Here is a 20,339-nt window from a genome sequence, read left to right on the forward strand (position 1 = left end):
TTGCAGGTCAAAGGAAGAAGAAGGGAACTCCAAGAAGGGTTTGGACCCTAAAGGCCTTCTCGAAGGTAGGACCTTAGGTACGTACCCTAAACATTAGAATTTTCTTAAAAGTAAAAATGATGGTTGTGTGTGTGTGTTTCTTTGAATAAGCAATTTTCAGTCTGGTAGAGTCTTAGCCCAAAGGACCCTAGGGGTAAATTCCCTTCAACCACTTGTGGAAATATAAGCTAATTTGAGCTCCTAAATAATGGGATAGGTCTTTATTTCCTTGCACAAATCCCAAGGATTGATCCAATGTCTTCATACTACAGTTGTACACTCAACTAGTATACAAATAATTTTTCATTGGCCTTAATTCCTCCACTCTAGCTGAGGAATTCGAATTACATGCATGCATGAGCTATTTTGGGCTGAATGATTAGTTAATTGGCATATCTTTGATTAGATTATTGTCTCATTGCATAACTGACCTTCAAATGACTCTATCAATAGTCATAGGTCAGTTAACTAAATACAACTGAAAATAACTAAACTAGATTGCTAAAATTAGGCAATCAACACATGCATGACTGAACTCCTAGCCCACTAACTTGAATTTACTGAGCTAACTGAGTGACAAGAGCCATGTCACACTATTTAACTACCTCCAAGTTGCCCCACTCATGTGGAAATTCAATTTATTCAATTTGACTAAGACTAAAGTCAAATTGAGCCATTTTTGCTACACTGTCTAACACTCTCTCTTAAGAAGAAAGGGGTTTTTCACTATCCCTATCTTGCACCTATGGAATGTACTGTAGCAATACCTCTCATTGTTGTTGTTTCTACTGCAACAACTGCAACTGAGAAGCTTCCAAAATACATAATTAGTTGTGTCTCTGCAACTGTCTACTGGAAAAAAATTACACTGTTGTTGATTCTGCATTGTGCCTCCTACACTTCTATCAACACTCCTTTGTGCTATTCAACATCTGACTACAATAACTGACACAAATCCTTTTGTTACTGAACATTGTGGGCCTCTTTAGCAAGGTAATGATCCATGGGGAGGACACCTTAATGGACCCTACCCAAATCTCTGCAACTCTTGAACTAAGGCTCTACATCTCCCCACCACACTCCTGGAGGTATAGTTGCATGCATGGAAAAATATACCTCTAGCTTCTAGATATTTTTCACTCTAACTTTAATCTGTTTCACTTTCCTGGTAGTTACATGTTTAAGGAAGGATTTCCCCTTATTGAAAGTAACTTCATAGCCTCTATCCTCTAATATTGCTACAGATATCAAGTTCTTTTTTAGCCCAGGTATAAACATAACATCTTTGAGGTGAATATGGAAGTTAGAATCCATATTAAAGGTTACAATACCAATTCCTGTAGCAGTGTACCTCCCATAATCCCCAAGTTCTATATGCATATGGAGATCCTTCTCCTCCAGGGTACTGAAAAATTCTTTATTTCATGTCATATAATAAGAGGCACCAAAATCTAGGTACCAATCACTCCCTCATATTGTGTTGTCCAAGCAAGCAAGGAGGGTGAAATCTAGCTCAAATTAAGAAGCCAAGGCATCTCCTCTTGCTCCTGTTGTAGACTCCTTTGTAGATTTCCTTTGCAGGCACTTTGTTGCATAGTGTCTGAATTCAAAGTAGTGAAAACATTTTATCTTTCTTATATCCTTCTTCTTTCCATTGTTCTGGCTGGGCTTAGCCTCACCTTGGGACTTCTTTCCCTTGGCCTTCGTTCCTTTTGTAACTAGAGAAAATTCCTCTTCCTCTCCTTTGGATATTACTCCATCTCTGGTATTTTTCTTTAATTCTTCTTAAACCAGATTGGATCACAACATTTCCCAATTTGGTATTATTTCCCTTCCATTCACAGAGTCCTTGTAGTTGTTCCGAGATTTTGGAAGGCCGAGAAGAGATAGGCTCACCAGATCATATTCTGAAACATTCACTCCAACCCCTCCAAGCTCATCTCGAACTTGTGTAAACCTATAGAGATATTGTAGAATACTGTCATTTTTATGCATTCTAATGTTTCAAAGTTTTTCTTTCAAGGCCAATTTTCTATGGTCACTATTATTTTCAAATAGCTTATTTAGTTTCTTACACATATAAAATGTTGCCTCTTTTCCATGGAGATTTGAGACCACATGCTCTCTCAGAGCTTCCAAAACAATTATTTTGGCCTTTGCAACATCCTTCTTCCACTGGTTTAATAGTTGTTCATCCGACTGTGGAGGTTTTGCAATATCATTTTTAACATATTCTAACACACCATTATCATCAAGCACTGCTTCCATCCGGTCCTTTCAGGCTATGAAATTTGAGCTACCCTCTAGGGCATAATCCAATCTTAGTCCGTTGAAATCGATTCTCCCAAATCTGAAGGAAAATTGTTGCACTGAAGCTACGAATTCAAAATTGCTAGGGGGGGAATTCAAAATACTGGTTTTAATGTGATTTCAGGGCTCTAATACCATGTATGAATTTGATATAAATTGAAATTGATCAAGATTTCCAAATAAAAAACAAAAGACACAATTCTACTCTACAATTCTGTGGAAAGGAAATCAAAATCTAGAGACACATGCATATACATGCAACAAGCAAACCACAAGTACACAGTGATTTCTAGGGGAACACGACTATGAAAATCCCCTCAATCCTATTTGCATTAATCAATTGAATAGATAAACTATTACAATTTCTTTCTCCAGTTCTGACCACAACCTGCAAAAGCAACACTGTTCTCTTTACTGAATGAGAATTTTTGGCCAACACTTTTAGCCAATTTATGCCTCCTCTAGCCTCCTATTTCCTTGTGAAAATCTTAGCTAATTTGACCTCCTAAACAATAGGAAAGGTCTTTGTTTCCTTTGCAATTCCCAAGAATTGATCAACTACTTGCATGCTACAATTGTGCACTCAACTAGTATACAAATAATTTTTCAATAGCCTTATTTCCTCCACCCTAGATGAGGAATTCAAATTCCATGCATGCATGAGTTTTTTTAGAATAAATGATTAGTTAGCTAACAAATCTCTGAGTTAGACTGTTGTTTCACTGCACAACTGACCTTCAACTGACTCTATCAATAGTTAGAGGTTAGTTAACTAAGTACAACTAAAAATAACTGAACTAGATTGTTAAAATTTAGCAATCAACACATGCATGACTAAACTGTAGGCCCACTAACTCGAATTTATTGAGCCAGCTAAGTGACAAGATCCATGTCACAATAGTTAACTGCCTCCAAGTTGTCTCGCTGATGTGGACATTCGATTTACTCAATTTGGCTAAGGCTAAAGTCAAATTAAGTTTTTATTGCTACACTTTCTAACACTCAGGAAAGGCCAAGAATTTTTTTGGATCATTGGTTGCTACCAAATATTTTCATTCATGTTGTCTTTCTCTCCACTCTAACATCTTGATGATAAAAAAACTTTTAAACATTAAGGAGAAAATTGAATATCTAGCCAACATGAATATTTTTTCATTTTTCCCGCTTAAAAGTTAAAAACCCTTCTTTCCTTGTAGATGTCACACTTGTCTAGTTAGTGATAGTGTCACAATGTCACACCTTTCCTTTTCACAACCTACGACAACTCTAAAGTGTTGTAGTTCCCAATATGGGCAGGGTGCGACTTTTTAAGAGTGCATTTTCTTCCTAAATATAAGTTTGAAAATAATAGAAATCATCACGAAAATTAAAAATAATGACATCAAAAATGGAGAGGGGCTCAATAGCTCTTACCTGGAAGAAATGAGATAAAAAAGTGTCCATTGGAGTGCCCAAAATTTTTACTTCAAAATCAAGCTACAAATGGGGTTTTTTTCACCTAGGAGTTTTTCACCAAATTCAACTAGAGCTTGTGTCATTCAAATATTGGATCTGATTTTGAGATATTTCACCTTGATTTGTTGGAGAATGTAGTAGGGCAACTATTAATTCAAATTATCCTTAACCTTAATAATTGCTTGTGAACTTTAGTTATCTTCTTGTGTTTCTTTATTAGATATTTTCATCAAACAATTATCAAGAGAAAAAACAATAAAGACAATGGACACAAGTATTAGGCTCTAAGCTAGGACAAAACCCCTCCAAGGGGAAAACCTAGAAAGAATTTATTCTCTTCTTATAGGATATGCTTCAAATAAAAATCCAAGACCCAAAACCCTAGACCAAGTCCTCCTCCAAGAACCAAGTCAACCCTCCAAGAATTCCTTCCAATTAGGTCAAAGATCAACTAAGACAACAAAGGTCAATTCTGCTTCAACCATCTTCCAACTTCAACTTCGGCCCCCAACTTTGAACCTTCAAATTCGACTTGCAATCTTCAACCCTCTAGAAGTCATAGAAACCTTAATTCTGGCACATGTCAATCCTTCAATAAGTCTTCCTTCAAACAAACCCAAGTCTCCAAAGTCATTGAAAGCCAAACTAGACCAAATCAGAGTATTCGACCCTCCTACAACTTGGATCTACAATTCTCGATCTTTTGCAATTCGAACTCACAATTCTTAGCATCAGTAGATGTAGAAACCCTAACCTTCACATGTGTGAGAGAATAACACCCAAAAGCATTTTTTATTGACTCCTCCTTGCTTCCTTGATCTTCACTCTAGCTTCTTCCTTTTTCTTTGCCTCAAATCAAACTTCTTTCTTGAGATGATAGAATTAATGATGAATGAGATTGAAGCTTCTTGTATTTATAGGCTTTCCATGAGGTCAAATAACATCTTCTAGGTTGACTTTTCACTGCCAGGCTCGACTTGTGCTTGGAGGCTCATAGGATTTTCTAGACTCAAAATTAATATATTTTACATGTTACAACTTTGTAAATAGGGTCTTAAACAAATGGTAAGGACTCTCTTGACTCAAGAAAAATATTCTTTTGACATGAAAAATCATAAAAGCATGAAAAACATGCTTGACCTACATGACCATCAAAATAGAGCATGAAACCCATGCTTAAAATAATATATATATATATATATATATATATATATATATATATATATATATATATATATATATATATATATATATATCTATATATATATATATATATATATATATCTATATATATATATATACATATATATATATATATATATATATATATATTATTTATTATTATTTTTTTATTTTTTTCTTGTAACATAAGATATAAATAATGACTTGAGTACATTGACAATTATGAAGACCAAAACTAGTTACATTTTCCAACACTCCCTCTTAACTAGGGTTGTATTCATAATTGCACACCTGGTACAAGGTTATTCTCAAACTGAAGAGTTCTCATAAGAAGGGTCAGATTGGCAAGCCATCTTAAGCATCAATATCATGACCAACATTGTTAACATAGTAAGGCCTTAACTTGATAAGCTCTTTCTTATATAAGAACATAATGTTAGGAAGTTTTACGTGAAATACCACACTACCTGTTCAAAGTACATACCCCATCTGAATGTTCATTAGGTATGTCCTTTAAGGACTATTCTTGTCTTGGATTCCCAATCCTCAAAGAATATAGGTCATATTTGACCACTCTTGTCTTGGATACATGTCCAATCTTAAAAGAGTGTCAGTCCACTTCATATCTTGGATTTTTCTATCCTCGAGAAAATCACATATGCTTGTCCAATTCTTTGTTCTCCATTCTTCCTCCATGGAATTCACTTGGATGTACAATTTTTAGTCTTAGTAAAGTGCATGACGCATGAAGAAAAGAATACAATGTGATGTTCATCACCAATCCCTCTCAATCAAAGAGGAGATCATCATTCCCTCTTGATTAAGGAATTGATCCTTGCTCCTTTTAACTTATTAAGGGAGACTTCCTACTCCCTCTAAAGCATAAAGAGAATTTTTCACTTCCTTTCAATTGGGAATTCATAACCAAAGGTTCTTTAGCTTTTCTTTATAAGTGTATCACATACCAGTTCTTCTTGGAGATAACTACGTGGCTCCTTTCCTTTGTATCTCATCATATTGAGTTTTTTTTCGTCCTAGATGTCATAGAGTCATCTTTAATATTGTGATAAGATTTAGGCCATCAATCTTCCATATCAATTTCCTCTAGAAATCACCAATGAAGACATTATATTGAGCCTTATCAAACTTCAATCTAGTCATATCTCCCTCTTAAGTGTGATCTTTATTGATGTAGGAACATGAAAACCAATTTATCTTCTTACATTGCTACATTTCAATTCCAAGATGATGATATAAACATCTTGAATTCACAATCCTTTAAGGATTACCAAAACCAATCACTCAATCCATATGTTCTTTGAATCAAGTTTTAACATCAACAGTTGAACTTTTCTCAATTGTCATTATGTATTTCAACATCCTTATAGGTAGCAAAACAATATGTTAACTAGATAACCACAATCAAAATATTAATATTAGACTTACCTTATCATGATTGCCTCTTTGATCAAATAAATCCTTTGAGATCAATATCCTTTCACATGATCCATATCCATAAGAATCTTTCTCCATGCATTCATTTTGATCAGGGTGCCCAAGGATTCAACTTGATTACCAAGCTATAACATCTTCCTTAGAGTTGTCATCGTCAACTCCCTTTATTTCATTCGAAGACTATACTTGATGTTGATCAATATTGTCATATCTATGCCATGCAATCTTGTGTGAGTGTCTTGATCTCTAGCCACTCCAAAGAATGTCGAATTTCTTCTTTCAAGCATCATGTAACCATATGTGAGACTTACCAACCATCTATTTCTTGTAATATTTTGGATCTAGGTGGATATTGTTGGTCACCCGCCTATTCCACTTGGACCCTCACCATTGTTTCTTTCATTTTTTCAATTTCCTTAATTGTAGCACACTTTACTATTTTTGGTTGTTTTTAGGTCCTGAACTTTCAAATATGTTTAGAGGCCCTAAACGACATTTTCTTAGCAAAATTCCTCTGGCGATTATTAGGGCAATCGCATCGGCAGTTGTATTCGTCAGAGATATCTTTACAATGAGGTATCATACGTGTCAAACAAAGATAATATGACCAAGTCATGACCCCAGGAAGTTGGTTGCCCAACTAACCCCAACGGGGCCCATAAACTATTGGTGTTACATCTCCTTGGGTTAGGGTTTTGGTTGTTTAGGGTTTTCTCTTATTGTTCAATAAGAAAATGGCCCTTGAGCCTTATTGTAACTCAGTTCAGAGCCATGTAGCCGCCACATATCTTCTCAAAGATAAGCTACCATCGCCCAAGCTATATTATTTCCATTTTGTTTATAAGCATAGCTCAACATTTTTATATTAATGAAATGAAGTGTTTTTTTGTTGCATCTCTCTGTTTATGATTATATATGTAAGTTGTAGTGTTCCTGTTTAAGTTCGGATCAATGATATCAGAGCGGGTCTCCTCTTTCTATGTTTTTCTTTGCATGTCCCCAACAAGGTCATGGTATAAGGAGTTAGGGCTCGATCTGGTTGAAGCATTGCAGGATCATACTCGCAAAACCCAACGACCTCCCATGGCGGAAGAAAAGAAAGATGAGGGGGCAGGAGATCCTTTCAAAATGTTGCTCAAGGAAGCCCTCGAGTGATAGAGGGACGCAATGATGGATAAATTTTCCCAGATCCTTCAACGACTACCCACAAGTGATGCATATTCATCCAGAAACCACTCTGGAGGTGCTACTCCTTTTAAGGTACAAGTTAAATTCACTATTCCCATATTTGAAGGCCTGATAAATGTAGACGTCGTAGATAAATGGTTAAATCTATTGGAAGGATATTTTTTAGTTCATGAATTTTCCAAACGAGAAAAGATTACTTGTGCACTTCTCAAAGTCACCCCACACGTCAAGAACTCATGGGAAATGTACTGTGAACAAAAGGACGAGAGTGAACCCTCGTTGTTTTCAACCGCACCCACTTGGAATTCTTTCTAAGATTCCATCAAGGAATAGTATGACCCTTTCGGGAACTATGATATAAATACATAAAGTGGACCACGCTACTGTAGGGAAGGGGCCAAGATGTGTCAGAGTTCACAAATGATTTCCATTCCCTTTGCATGAAGCTGGGTATCAAGGATATTGAGCAACATTTGGTGCTCAAGTACCACAACTGTCTACACAAGTACATTCAAGACGAGATGGAGTTCCTAGACATCTCCTCACTCGGTACATTGTAAAGATTGACTAGAAGTTTAAACAGAAGAAAATGGATTTTGGATCTGCGAATCCAAAGCAAGGAAAAGGAGCCCCAAACCACAAAACAAAGGACCGAGCCAAGGCAAGGCTACCTAGGACAACCCACCAAAGGTACAAACAAAGAAAAACACCACAAAGATGAATAATGACACAAGAAAATGGTGTGAGTTCCATAAGAGCTGCACTCACAATACAAGTGAGTGTCGGGCCAATCTGTCCCTAGTGGCCAAGATGCAGGTTTTGACTTTGAATCAGAACCCGATAAGGGAATTGAAAAAGGGAGGCAGAGCATTGATACGGAGCCTAGTGCAATTGTGGCTACCATAAATATACAGAAAAATGAGTCTGAAGATCCAGAGGAGGGGGAGCGCCTCTTCCACTCATAGATGTTGGTGAAGGGTTCTCTGCTGCAGTTCATTGTCGACAGCAGGAGCTAAAAGATTCTCATTTCAGAAAAGGTTGTGAAGCAGTTGGGCCTAAAGACTACAATGCATCCATAGCCATACACCATTGTGTGGCTTCACCAAGGATGAGATCTTCGCGTCAGCCAGCAGTGTTGCCTTGCCTACAACATCAAGCCCTTCATGGGTGGGGTACTGTGTGAAATTGCTCCTCTTGAAGTTTCTAACATATTGTTAGGACAACCATACTTGTGGAAGCAACATGCTATATATGAGTCTAGACCTCATTTTGTGATTAGTACTTTGGATAATAAGTTTTACAGGATACCAGAGGTAGCCCCGCCTACCGCCATCTCTTTGATCACTGAAAAGCAATGGTGTAAGATCATTTCCCAAACTAGGAAATTTGTTGTTCTTATGATTTTCTCCCAAGGGAAGAAGAAGGTTGTGGCCACGGCTTCCAAGCAGGGCTCCTTTTCACAGCAGCAACAGATGGACAAGGTCGTGGAGGAGTACATGGATATTTTTGCCTCACCCACAGGGGTACCTATGCACTGTTAGGTCAAACACTCCATCGATTTGAACCTAGTTGCACCACTTCCCAATGGACCAATCTATAGACGCTTTGTTATGGAGAACGATGAGATCAATAGGTAGATTCAAGAACTACTACATAAAGGGCACATCAGGCTAAGCTCATCACCCTATGGGAGCCCAATTGTATTGGTACAAAAGAAGGATGAGACCTAGAGACTTTATATTGACTATCGGGCATTGAATAAGATCACTGTCTAGAATAGGTACCCAATCTCTCGAATTGATGACCTTCTAGACCAGCTCAAGGGGGAAAAATATTTCAGCAAGATTGACTTGAAGTCAAGTTATCACCAGGTGCTTATCGAACCCTCCGATGTGTGGAATATTGCCTTCAAATCTGAGGAGGGCCAAGTTTTCAAATGGTTGTTCATGTCGTTCGGATTGAAGAATGCCCTTGCAACCTTCATGAGGCTGATGGACGACATCTTGTGACCCTTCACCAATGCATTTGTGGTGGTGTATTTAGATGACATCTTGATCTTCAGCCAGAGTTGGAAAGAGCACCTCAACCATATTCCATAGGTCCTTCAAATCCTTCGACAACACAAGTTGTGTGCTAACTTGGAGAAATGCACCTTTGGCCTGACCCAGGTTCAATATTTGTGGTACATCATTGATGAGAAAGGTGTACGTGTGGACCCACCCAAGATACAAGTTATTCGGGATTGGCCAGCCCTAACCACTCTAACAGAGCTCCGCAATTTTTTGGGTCTTGCCAATTTCTACCGTAGGTTCCTGTTGGGATTCTCTCATATCACTTGGTGTTTAAGTCAAGTCACCAAGGGCGGAGTGAAAGAAAATTTCTTTTGTGATCCAAACTTAAAAAGGAACACAACAAATTAGATATATAACCATAAACACTGAGATGCAACAGAAATAACACTTCCTTTCATTAATATCAAACAATGAGATATGCTTACAAACATAATGGAAATAAGAAATCTCGGGCAATGGTAGCTTATCTCTAAGAAGAGATGTGATGGCTACATGCCTCTGAACTGAGTTGCATGGAGGCTCAAAGGCCAATTATTATTGAGAAATAATGGAAAACACTAAACATCCAATAACCTAACCTTAGGAGATGAAGCGCCAAAATTGTGGGCCTCGTTTGGCTAAATTGGTACATCAACTTCTCGGGGTCGTAACTTTGGCATACGATCTCCGTTTGGCTATCATAATGCCTCGTTTCAAAGATCTTTGTTTTCCCTAAAAATGTCGTTTAGGGCCTCAAAACGGCTCCAGAAGTTTAGGACCCGAAATACTGCCAAAAATAGTAAACTATGCTACAATTAAGGAAACCGAAAAACTGAAAGAGACAATGTTGGGGGTCCAAGTGGAATAGGTCGGTGGCCACCGATATCAACCTGGATCATTTTTGTTAGAAACCCAACAACGAGCGTTCTTATGTAGGCCTGCCGTCAATGGAAGCATTACATTCTAGGGAAGGAAACAGTCATCCACACAAACCACCAACCTCTACAATTCATACAGACACAAGGGAAGTTTCAGAACGATCACCATAATAAATGGCCAACCTATCTGCAACAGTTCTATTTGAACATTAATTATAATAAGGGAAGCACCAATAATGTTGTTGATTGCCTCAAGCAACCACCGGTCATGGCGCTAATCACTGTGCTCAATTCCTGTGGACACGAGACATCGGGATGGCCGCATCTTTACAAGAGTGATCCTGAATTCGGAAACATTTACCACACACTCCTCAAATGGAAGAAAGTTCCAAATTTTCACCTTCAGGATGCAATGTTACGCCACTTGGACACATTTGTGTTCCTTCAAGTGAGCGCGCCAAGATGATTTAGGATGCACACTATAGTTGGGGCGTTGGACATTTCATAGTAGAGAAAACAATAGCAATATTGCAGAAACTTCGTCAAGATGTTGGGAAATAATTTAGATCCTGCACCACCTGCGCCATTGCCAAACCAACCATCAAGAAGCAAGGCATGTATACTCCTCTACCTGCTCCTAGTTGGCCTTGGGAATCTGTCTCCATGGATTATATTCAGGCCTTCCTTCTACTAAGCACAGAAATGATTGTGTTTTCATGGTCATCAATAGATTCTCTAATATGGCCATCATGGTGGCCTGCAAGAAGAGCATCACAGTAGAGGCCATTGCTAAACTCTTCTTTGAGCGAGTGTGGTTACACCTTGGGATCCCACAGTCCATTATCTCATATCAAGGCAACAGATTCCTAAGTGCATTTTGGTCAAGTCTCTAGTTGATGATGGATACAAGACTTAATAAGTACATGGCTTTCCATCCCCAAACTGATGGCCAAACAGAGGTTGTCAACAAGATGATCATACACATTCAACGCATGTATAACTCAAAGCATCCACGCACATGGGATGAAAGTCTCGCCTATGTCCAACACAGTTATAACAGAGCTCTCCACAGCTCAACAAGTCACATCCCCTTTCAGGTAGGGCTGGGATTTCAACCATTATACCCCATTGATGTGGCCATACCATTTGCAGCCACTCAAGTAGATTCAACTCATGTGCAGTCTGAAGCTGAAAGGGTTGGCAACTTCATTGAGCGCATTCAACACATCTGCCAACAGGTCCATGATATATTAGACAAAGATAATGCTAAGTACAAGCAACACCATGATGAACATCGAGTGTTGCACAAGTTCCATTGGGTGATAGTTTGGCTACATTTGTAGAAGGAGCGCCTTGCTGGACCCAACCGTAAACTTCGCCCACTCTGATATGGGCCATACACCATCACCAAGGCCGTCGGTGACAATGCCTTTGAGCTCAGCATCCCATCATTCCCTGGTCTGCACCCAATGTTCATTGTAGATTGCCTTCGACCATACTTTCCACCATTGTTGGACACATTTAACATTGCAGAACAACTCACACCAACAGAGTTCAACCTGGACTGCATGGAACATGCCACAACTGATCAGATCATGGACACACAGATCAAGAACAATCAGCAACATAGGATACAACTCTATCGAGTTGTTGAAGTAGGCCAACTCCTTCACCAAGGCAAATGGCTCATCAGGGACCAAGTTCAACAAATGTTTCCTCATCTCATGGAGGAAATCAACATAATGGGGACTATTGCTTCTTAAGGGGGGAGGACTAATCTAGGTGGATATTGGTGGTCACCTGCCTATTCCACTTGGACACTCACCATTGTTTCTTTCAGCTTTTCGGTTTCCTTAATTGTAGCACAATTTACTATTTTTGGCAGTTTTTGGGTATTGAACTTCCGAAGCCGTTTTGAGGCCCTAAACGACGTTTTTTTGGCAAAATTTGTCTCCTGATTATTGGGGAAATCGTGTTGACAATTGTAGTCCTCGGAGAGATCTTTCCAACGAGGTATCATACGCGTCAAACGAAGATAATATGACAAAGTCATGACCCTGGGAAGTTGGTTGCCCAACTAACCCCAACGGGACCCATAAACTCTTGGTGTTACATCTCCTTAGGTTATGGTTTTGGTTGTTTAGGGTTTTCTCCTATTGCTCAATAATAAAAATTCCCTTGAGCCCTATCGTAACTCAATTCAGAGGCATGTATCTGCCACATCTCTTCTTAGAGATAAGCTACCATCGCCCAAGCTATCTTATTTCCATTATGATTGTAAGCATAGGTCAATATTTTTCTATTAATGAAATGAAGTGTTTTTCTGTTGCATCCTTGTGTTTATGATTATATCTGTAAGTTGTAGTGTTCCTGTTTAACTTCGGATTATATTCTTATATTTATGAACCCTACTCTAGAGAAGAGATACTTATAATATGTGTACCTTTGCTTCCATACAACCATGTAGTCAACTTTTCTTGAATGAGCCTGCTTCTTATACCTGTCAAAGATAGGTTTCCTTTTCCAAGAAATATTTTCATTCTGCCTTTCTTACTACAACTTGACCATCTACATTCCTTCATCCTTCAAGAGTATCGTTTCCATACTAGACGGAATATATATCAGTCATGTCATAATGTTCTTTCCAAGAACCTTCCAAAATGATGGTTCGTATAGGATCTTGATGATCCCTCTTTGTAAAATGACTACCTCTAAGTATATGATGGAAAATTCTTGAATGAACAATAATATGCATTGTGGTCACAATATTCTCATTCTTGAAATCTAGATGGTTCCTACCAAACAACTTAATCAGGTAGACTCTAATTATTCTACTATCATATGCTTCTTTCTATGATGCCATGTTTTTACAAAAATCAAGACACTTCAAGAGATGTTATTATACTTTATACTTAACAAAAGAAAGACAAATTTCATAAAGAACCTGGTATGGATAAAGCTTCTTTAAATAGTAAATATCCTTTGGATCTTCTCCTTTTGGCTTCTTCTCAATTTCTCCCTTCTCTTTAGCTATGCGAGCTTCACTTCTTTCCTTTCTTTTGTTATTCACCTTGTTTGGTCAATCCCTCTTAAAGTGTCCATACTCATTGTATCCAAAGCATTGACTCTTGGAACTATCTATCTTTTTCTTGGACTTTCAAAACTTCCCTTTCTTCATCTTCTTGATTCTTGTAGTAAAGGCTTGAGACCTTTCATTCAATTTGGTGTCATCCTTTGCCTTGATCCTATATTCTGCCAAGATGTCTTGAGCCCATAACTCATCAAAAGGTGTAGTATGCTTCTTAGAGTAGATATAGTTGCAAAATTTCTCCAATCAAGTGGCAAAGCATTTAATACACAAATGGTCATTTCAGAGCTGAAAATTGTTTCCCAAAACCCTTGCAATTGGTCCCTTATTTGTGATATCTTCATGAGATAATTTTCTATGTCTTGATCCTTTGATTTTATTATTCTATATAGTTTATTCTTCAAGGAAATATTTTGACCTGATGTACTTATAGATTACAACATTACCAACTTTTCATACATAGCCTTGGATGTTTTCAAATCAATAGTAAAGGGAACAAGATGATCTTTAATGGATTCAACAATGATCCTTTGTGCCCTCACTTCTCCCTTTGTGTATTTTTATAACTCTTGGATCTTCTCTTTGTATGGTAAAACTACTTCACCAAGGACATATTCCATGAATTCTCTTTTAGTGAGTGTTAAGTCAATACTCTTCTTCCATGCAAGGAAGTTTGTTGATTCAACAAGCTTGTTTCTTTCCTTGCAAAATGTAGCCATATGATTTGTAGATTAAGACATAGAAGACAATATAACACTTACTTGTCAACCAAGAAGTAGCCAATTTTGGGTATGAACAAATTGCTCTCCTTTGAATTCAAAGGTTTTCATTCATTAATCATTGTGTAAATGACATGTACATTATTTAGTAAGAAAACACATTAAGAGAAGAATTTATGTTTCCTATGGTTCACATAGTACACTATATATATATATAGAGAAATCGCATTTGAGTTACATGATTAATTGTTTGATAGTTGACAAGTTGAGTAAAGTGAAAAGCCAAGGTGTAGGTGCGTGACCTTATTTAAGATATCCATGAGCTTTGTTGACGAAGACCATCTTCAAAGAGGCACTCCATGGAAATGGGAGTTATTAGTAAAAGGGCCATCAACAAGGTGACAACGAAAGATAAAAGCACGAGAGCAAAGGTGAAAACAGTACATCAGATGGAAAAGATAGAAGTGAGGAAAAAGCCTTTTTTGTGTGTATATTTTTGATGAACGAAATGGAAATCTAACCCGAATGGCAAAATTTTGCGACAATATTGAGTTATGTTATTTATTGTGCACGATTACGATTACCATTATTATTGGGTGAAGGTTCCAAACCTTAATATGAGAGAGAGGCACTCATTGGACAAAAGCGCATTTGGGTTAGAGATGGTGGGATTTTTACAACGGTTAGTTCCACACGATTTTCAAAATTTGCGACACATGAATAGGAATGGGAATGGGAATAATTAAGTTTGTAAGATGTGTGGCCAAAGCACGCTTGTGAATCTGAGAAGTAGTGGTGCCATCAATATCAATTTCTGTTCATTGCAAAATTCGTATGGGGAATTGTTGGGATAATTTATGCTTGGCATTTCATGTGGTTCCATGGTCTAGTGGTGAGGACATTGGACTCTGAATCCAGTAACCCGAGTTCAAATCTCGGTGGAACCTCGTTGCTCTGTTTCACAACCAATGGTTGTGTTTTTCTTTTTCTTTTTTTTAATGCGGTGCGAAATAAGATTTGAGCACTTTGTGTTTGTTTTTCTTTTAATGCGGTGCGGTGCGGTGCGGTGGGATGATGAAATAAAATAAGTCCATACTTCTCCTTTTTGGTAGATTGAGGCAACCTATTATTAGAGTAGAGTGAGTGATGGATGTGGCTCTGGGTTTCACAGAAACGTCCATGCACAAAGCGATCACAGCTCCGTTGTAGTCTAGCTGGTTAGGATACTCGGCTCTCACCCGAGAGACCCGGGTTCGAGTCCCGGCAACGGAATTTTAATTTTATTTTACATTGCGGGTTTTAAAAATGTTAATGTTTTTGTTTTTGTATGAGGGAGGACAGAGCTGGAATGGGATTGTTCTTTTTTCATCGCGGCAACGGGGTTTCAAAACCGTTTTTGTATGTATGAGGGAGGACAGAGCTGGAATCGGATTTTACTTTTTTCATTGTAACATCGCGGAGCGGAGATCTTCTGGGATTTAAATGTATGTATGTATTTGTATTGGAATCCAACCTAATACAAATTTAAAAAAAGGTCAAGGACCGATGCGTCTGCCGGGAGTCGAACCCGGGTCTATTGCTTGGAAGGCAATTATCCTAACCGTTGGACTACAAACGCTTTGCGGCAAACACCTGCGCCTGCTCACCTTCCGCACAAGGAAGGAAGGAAGCTCTAACCGTAACCGTTGGACCGCAAACGCTCTCGCTGTAACAATTATGGTAACCGTCTTGCAAACCACAAAATGTAAATGTGAGAGCGCATAGTTGATGATAATACTAAATTCCCCCTCAGATTCAAACCCCAAATCTCACGCAAACCAATGAATGAATAATATTATTGATTGGGAGTTAGACACAAACATCATCGGCATCGGCTTCTTGTTATTGGTGACACGTACATACAGAACGTTGCAATTTATTCCCACATGCGTAACGCGAAATACATTTAGCCTTTGGATAATGAAGTAGAGTGCAGTCTCTAGTGTCTCTTCGGAGACATCCGATAAAATTGGAACGATACAGAGAAGATTAGCATGGCCCCTGCGCAAGGATGACACGCACAAATCGAGAAATGGTCCAAATTTTTTTATTGATTAATTAATCACAGCTTCTTTTTATTTTTATTATCCTCGTTTATTTATTAATTTAATTAATCACAGCTTCTTTTTATTTTTATTATCCTCGTTTATTTATTAATTAATCACAGCTTCTTTTTCTTTTTATTTTTATTTTTATTATCCTCGTTTATTTATTAATTAATCACAGCATTTCTTTATTTATTATCCTCTTTTATTTATTAATTAATCACAGCTTTTTTTATTTTAATTAATCACAGCGTTTTTTATTATCGTCTTTTATTTATTAATTAATCACTCCTAGTACCCTTGCTAGAATAGGGGTTTTCTTGCTAGTACCCTCGATAATAATGATTTTTTGATACTCAAAGTGCACCTAGGATGCATGTATGAGCCTCCAACTCATGGTTATGGTCAAAGTTGGCAACAATTTCCAAGAAATGATCTTTGAAGGTGATTTATGTGCGAATGAAGGTGAATCTTAAAGGATATAGAACATGGGTTTCTTGGTAGGATGCCCCAAATTGAGTAAGGTGAGGGCCATTTGACAAAATAAGGCATGATTTGAGATTAATGGTTGGTTATTTAATTAAGGTTTTCCTAGATTTCATGTTGTGCCCATATTTAAAAAAAACAGGCAAATACAAATTATGCTCATATTCGCAGAATAGGCAAAATAAAATTGGCTTATGGTTAGAAATTAGGTTGTAATTTATTCTCAAAGATACCTAATTGATTCATATTCTTTCAGATTGAGTAAATGGTATTTTGTAATTTCTTCCCAATTCCAAGATTGGGGAAATGAATTCAACATGCTCTTTTAGTCCAAAGAATTGAGCTCTATTATTCTGTAATTAGAGGTATGATATTTAATATATGAGGTTGGTTGATTTCCAAAGACATTTCTCATTGGTTGTGACTTGATCTAATTTTCCTCCAAGCACGTTTCATAGGTCAGGAAGGAAACCTCGACCCAAGTAACATCCCATTGTTTTGTATTTTTTTACTTAAATTAGTTTCCAATTTTGATTTGGGTTTTATATTGTAGCATTTAGATCATCTTATTGTAGCACTTGATTTTATCTTTGTAGCTATACAGTTAGGTAAATTGTAGCATTTTATTTTTCCTTTCTTTTTCATATATTTACCCATTTATTTATAGTCTTCATGTTGGTTTGATATGTTGTCTCTTGCATTTTCTTTTGTGCTACTATAATTTAATGCAATTCAGAGTTATTATAGTCATATTTTGATAAATGAATAATCACTTTCTACATGTACAAGAAAAATCAAGGTGAAAAATTGTACTTCAAATCCCTTTGGGAGGTTAGCTGTAAAGAAATTAGCAATCAATTTTATTACGGCCTTTATACTTTTCCTAAACGATACCTTATTTCACATTTCAGTGATATGTTTCAGTTGATTGTGAACAATATCTATAATTATCTAATGCTCAAATCTAACCTCGTTTTTATAGCAAGAACACTTAAGTTGTTAAGTCAAAGACTACTTCCTATGCCTCATAAGGAGGTCTAGAACAAAGAACTAGTCACTGACTTTTGAATCTAGTTTGTTCATCAAAGATTTAATTTCCTTTGGACACAAATGGTTTATAAATTCACTAAATGGCATAGAACACAAGATCATACTATAGTCATATTCGTGCATATATAAGCAATCTAGACATGATATTTAGAGCAATTGAATTCTGGTCACACTTACTATCAGTTATGTGAAGAAAATGAGATCGTCTTAGGTTTCCTTCATGAATCAGTTTCTTCATATTTGATTATATTACAGAATGATTCCTTTTCTTTACAACTAGAATGATTCATGAGCTTTGATCCCACACATACTGTGCATGCATCTTGCAAGCTTACAAGCCCCGGGTTGGCATTTAAATGTAATGGAATTTATCTCATATAAATCACATAACAATGATGATGATAACAATGATAAAAATCAATGACTAATAACGAAAGTGAAGAATGTGATCACAATGATGAAAAATACTCATTGTTGTTGTTTTTCTCATGGTTATTGATCATTTTTTTCATTGTTATCAACATTATTGATTTTATTGTGAGTGCTCTAAATTGATGCTATCATCATTATTAATCAACCCCCTTTTGACCCTATAAACTCTGCTCTTATTGAAATATTATAATCTTTTCCATGCCATTAATGGGAAAAATTGCACCTAAAGCGATACAAGGTAACTTGTTAACTATTTATTATTATTTCCAATGTTTTAATGATTTAAAGGGATTAATTAATATTATTTAGCACTAATGGCGATTTTAATCCAAGCCTTGTAACCCACACAACATTCAATAATCCCCATCCATGGTTGATATGGTTGTGGACCTCCAAAGTAAGAAACAAAACATGGGTTTTCTTTCTGGCACCTTTAGGAAGCTCTTGTGTTCATTGGATCAACTCCAAGATTATTGAAGGAAAAATTAGTCACTAGTAAACATCACAGTCAACAAACCTCAATATGGACCATTTAAATAAGGTAATTGGTCCTATGCAATAGTTCACACAAATTCACATGCCTCCAATGATTTGCAGTTTGTGTAATTTGGGTTAAATTCTAAAATTGCATGGGAATCCACTAAGTTTACCCAACATGATTTATTTTTATATGTATTGAAAATTACTATGCCAAACACAGGGTATTCATGGAATACACCTGCTTGTTACATTCGCCATGTAAAAACTATATGACTTGACCCCTGCATATTGTAAAGATCCATCAGTCTCATAAGTAACTATAGTATAATGTTTTAAATATATATTTTGATTGATCTGATCACTAGGAACTTTTGCATTTTCTTATGTATTTTTGAGATAGATTAATAAAAATCCATTGTTGATTTTTTTTCAGGAGGTGATTTTGGTTTAATCCTTCTCAAGAAACATGATGTTGGTTGAGAAGGGCCCGATAATTCAACCATGTTGCCCCTGTTTCATTAGCTTTGTAATGTAGCTTGGTTTGTATCTCATTTACAAATTATGTGAGTAACTCTTTCAATTTATACTTAAGTCGCATATCGATCCTTTTCTCTTTATCTAAATTGCATACTAATAATTTATAACTAGATTTTTTTTTTTATTCCGTTTCCTTTCATTTATCATCAGAACTATAATTAGATATTCTTCATTTCATAACCCAAATTTTGTTCTAATCCATTAACTCATAATTAGATTTGTGATTCAATTTTTTAGACGCATTGATGCTCTATTTTGGTTAATGCTTCTAATTTATTTTCATTTGCAAAAGCAAGACTGACCACTGAATGACAGGGATAACATGTTGCAACTATTCATGGTTGCATGAACACCTTGTTCAATAATCGTGAAATATCATAACTTGTCAAGAAGGATGTTTGTGTTGACACCCCAGTGATCACGATATGTCTTAGAATTCCTTCCTTTCCTTGCATTTACATTGATTTTTGATAGAAGTGAGATTTCTTAGAAATTATGAGGCATGCCCTCTATAATGAGTATTTGGCGTTCAACTAGAATAAAAATGCCATTGCAAGGTATTAGGAATCATGGATGGGTCTAGGGTCCTTGACTATAACTAGGGAATGGAGGGTTAACAAGAACCCCTCGCACTAAGCCTTACTTCTTCGGCTCAGGCATCATGGACGACAACTCCTCAAATCATCACATATCACCTTTGTAGGGAATCAATCACCTCTAAATGATATAGGTTAGTTATGAATAAATAATGGGTCTTGAGGAATATACTAGGTCAAGGGATGAAAACAAGGGTGTTAAAACCTAAATGAATCTTATTAAGCTCAATTCGTATGAATAAAAAATACAACCCATGAATTTAATCAAGCTATAACACTAGATGCATGCTCATCCTAGCGTTAATGCAT

General features: G+C 36.8%; 4 non-coding genes across 4 annotated transcripts; 3 read left to right on the forward strand and 1 right to left on the reverse strand.

Moving 5' to 3' along the window:
- Nucleotides 1-15,240: 15,240 nt before the first annotated feature.
- Nucleotides 15,241-15,312, forward strand: TRNAQ-CUG (transfer RNA glutamine (anticodon CUG)). The gene has a single exon. It is a non-coding gene; the product is annotated as a tRNA-Gln (tRNA).
- A 252-nt stretch (nt 15,313-15,564) lies between these two features.
- Nucleotides 15,565-15,637, forward strand: TRNAE-CUC (transfer RNA glutamic acid (anticodon CUC)). The gene has a single exon. It is a non-coding gene; the product is annotated as a tRNA-Glu (tRNA).
- Nucleotides 15,638-15,911: 274 nt separating this feature from the next.
- TRNAG-UCC (transfer RNA glycine (anticodon UCC)) lies at nt 15,912-15,983 on the reverse strand. The gene has a single exon. It is a non-coding gene; the product is annotated as a tRNA-Gly (tRNA).
- A 365-nt stretch (nt 15,984-16,348) lies between these two features.
- On the forward strand, nt 16,349-16,451 carry LOC149188822 (U6 spliceosomal RNA). The gene has a single exon (XR_016256617.1). It is a non-coding gene; the product is annotated as a U6 spliceosomal RNA (small nuclear RNA).
- The last annotated feature ends 3,888 nt before the right edge of the window (nt 16,452-20,339 follow it).

The sequence above is a fragment of the Pinus tabuliformis genome, chromosome 3_1, assembly GCF_031772625.1.
Source record: "Pinus tabuliformis cultivar Carrire ecotype Pingquan chromosome 3_1, CPIR1, whole genome shotgun sequence".
NCBI classification, from domain to species: domain Eukaryota; kingdom Viridiplantae; phylum Streptophyta; class Pinopsida; order Pinales; family Pinaceae; genus Pinus; species Pinus tabuliformis.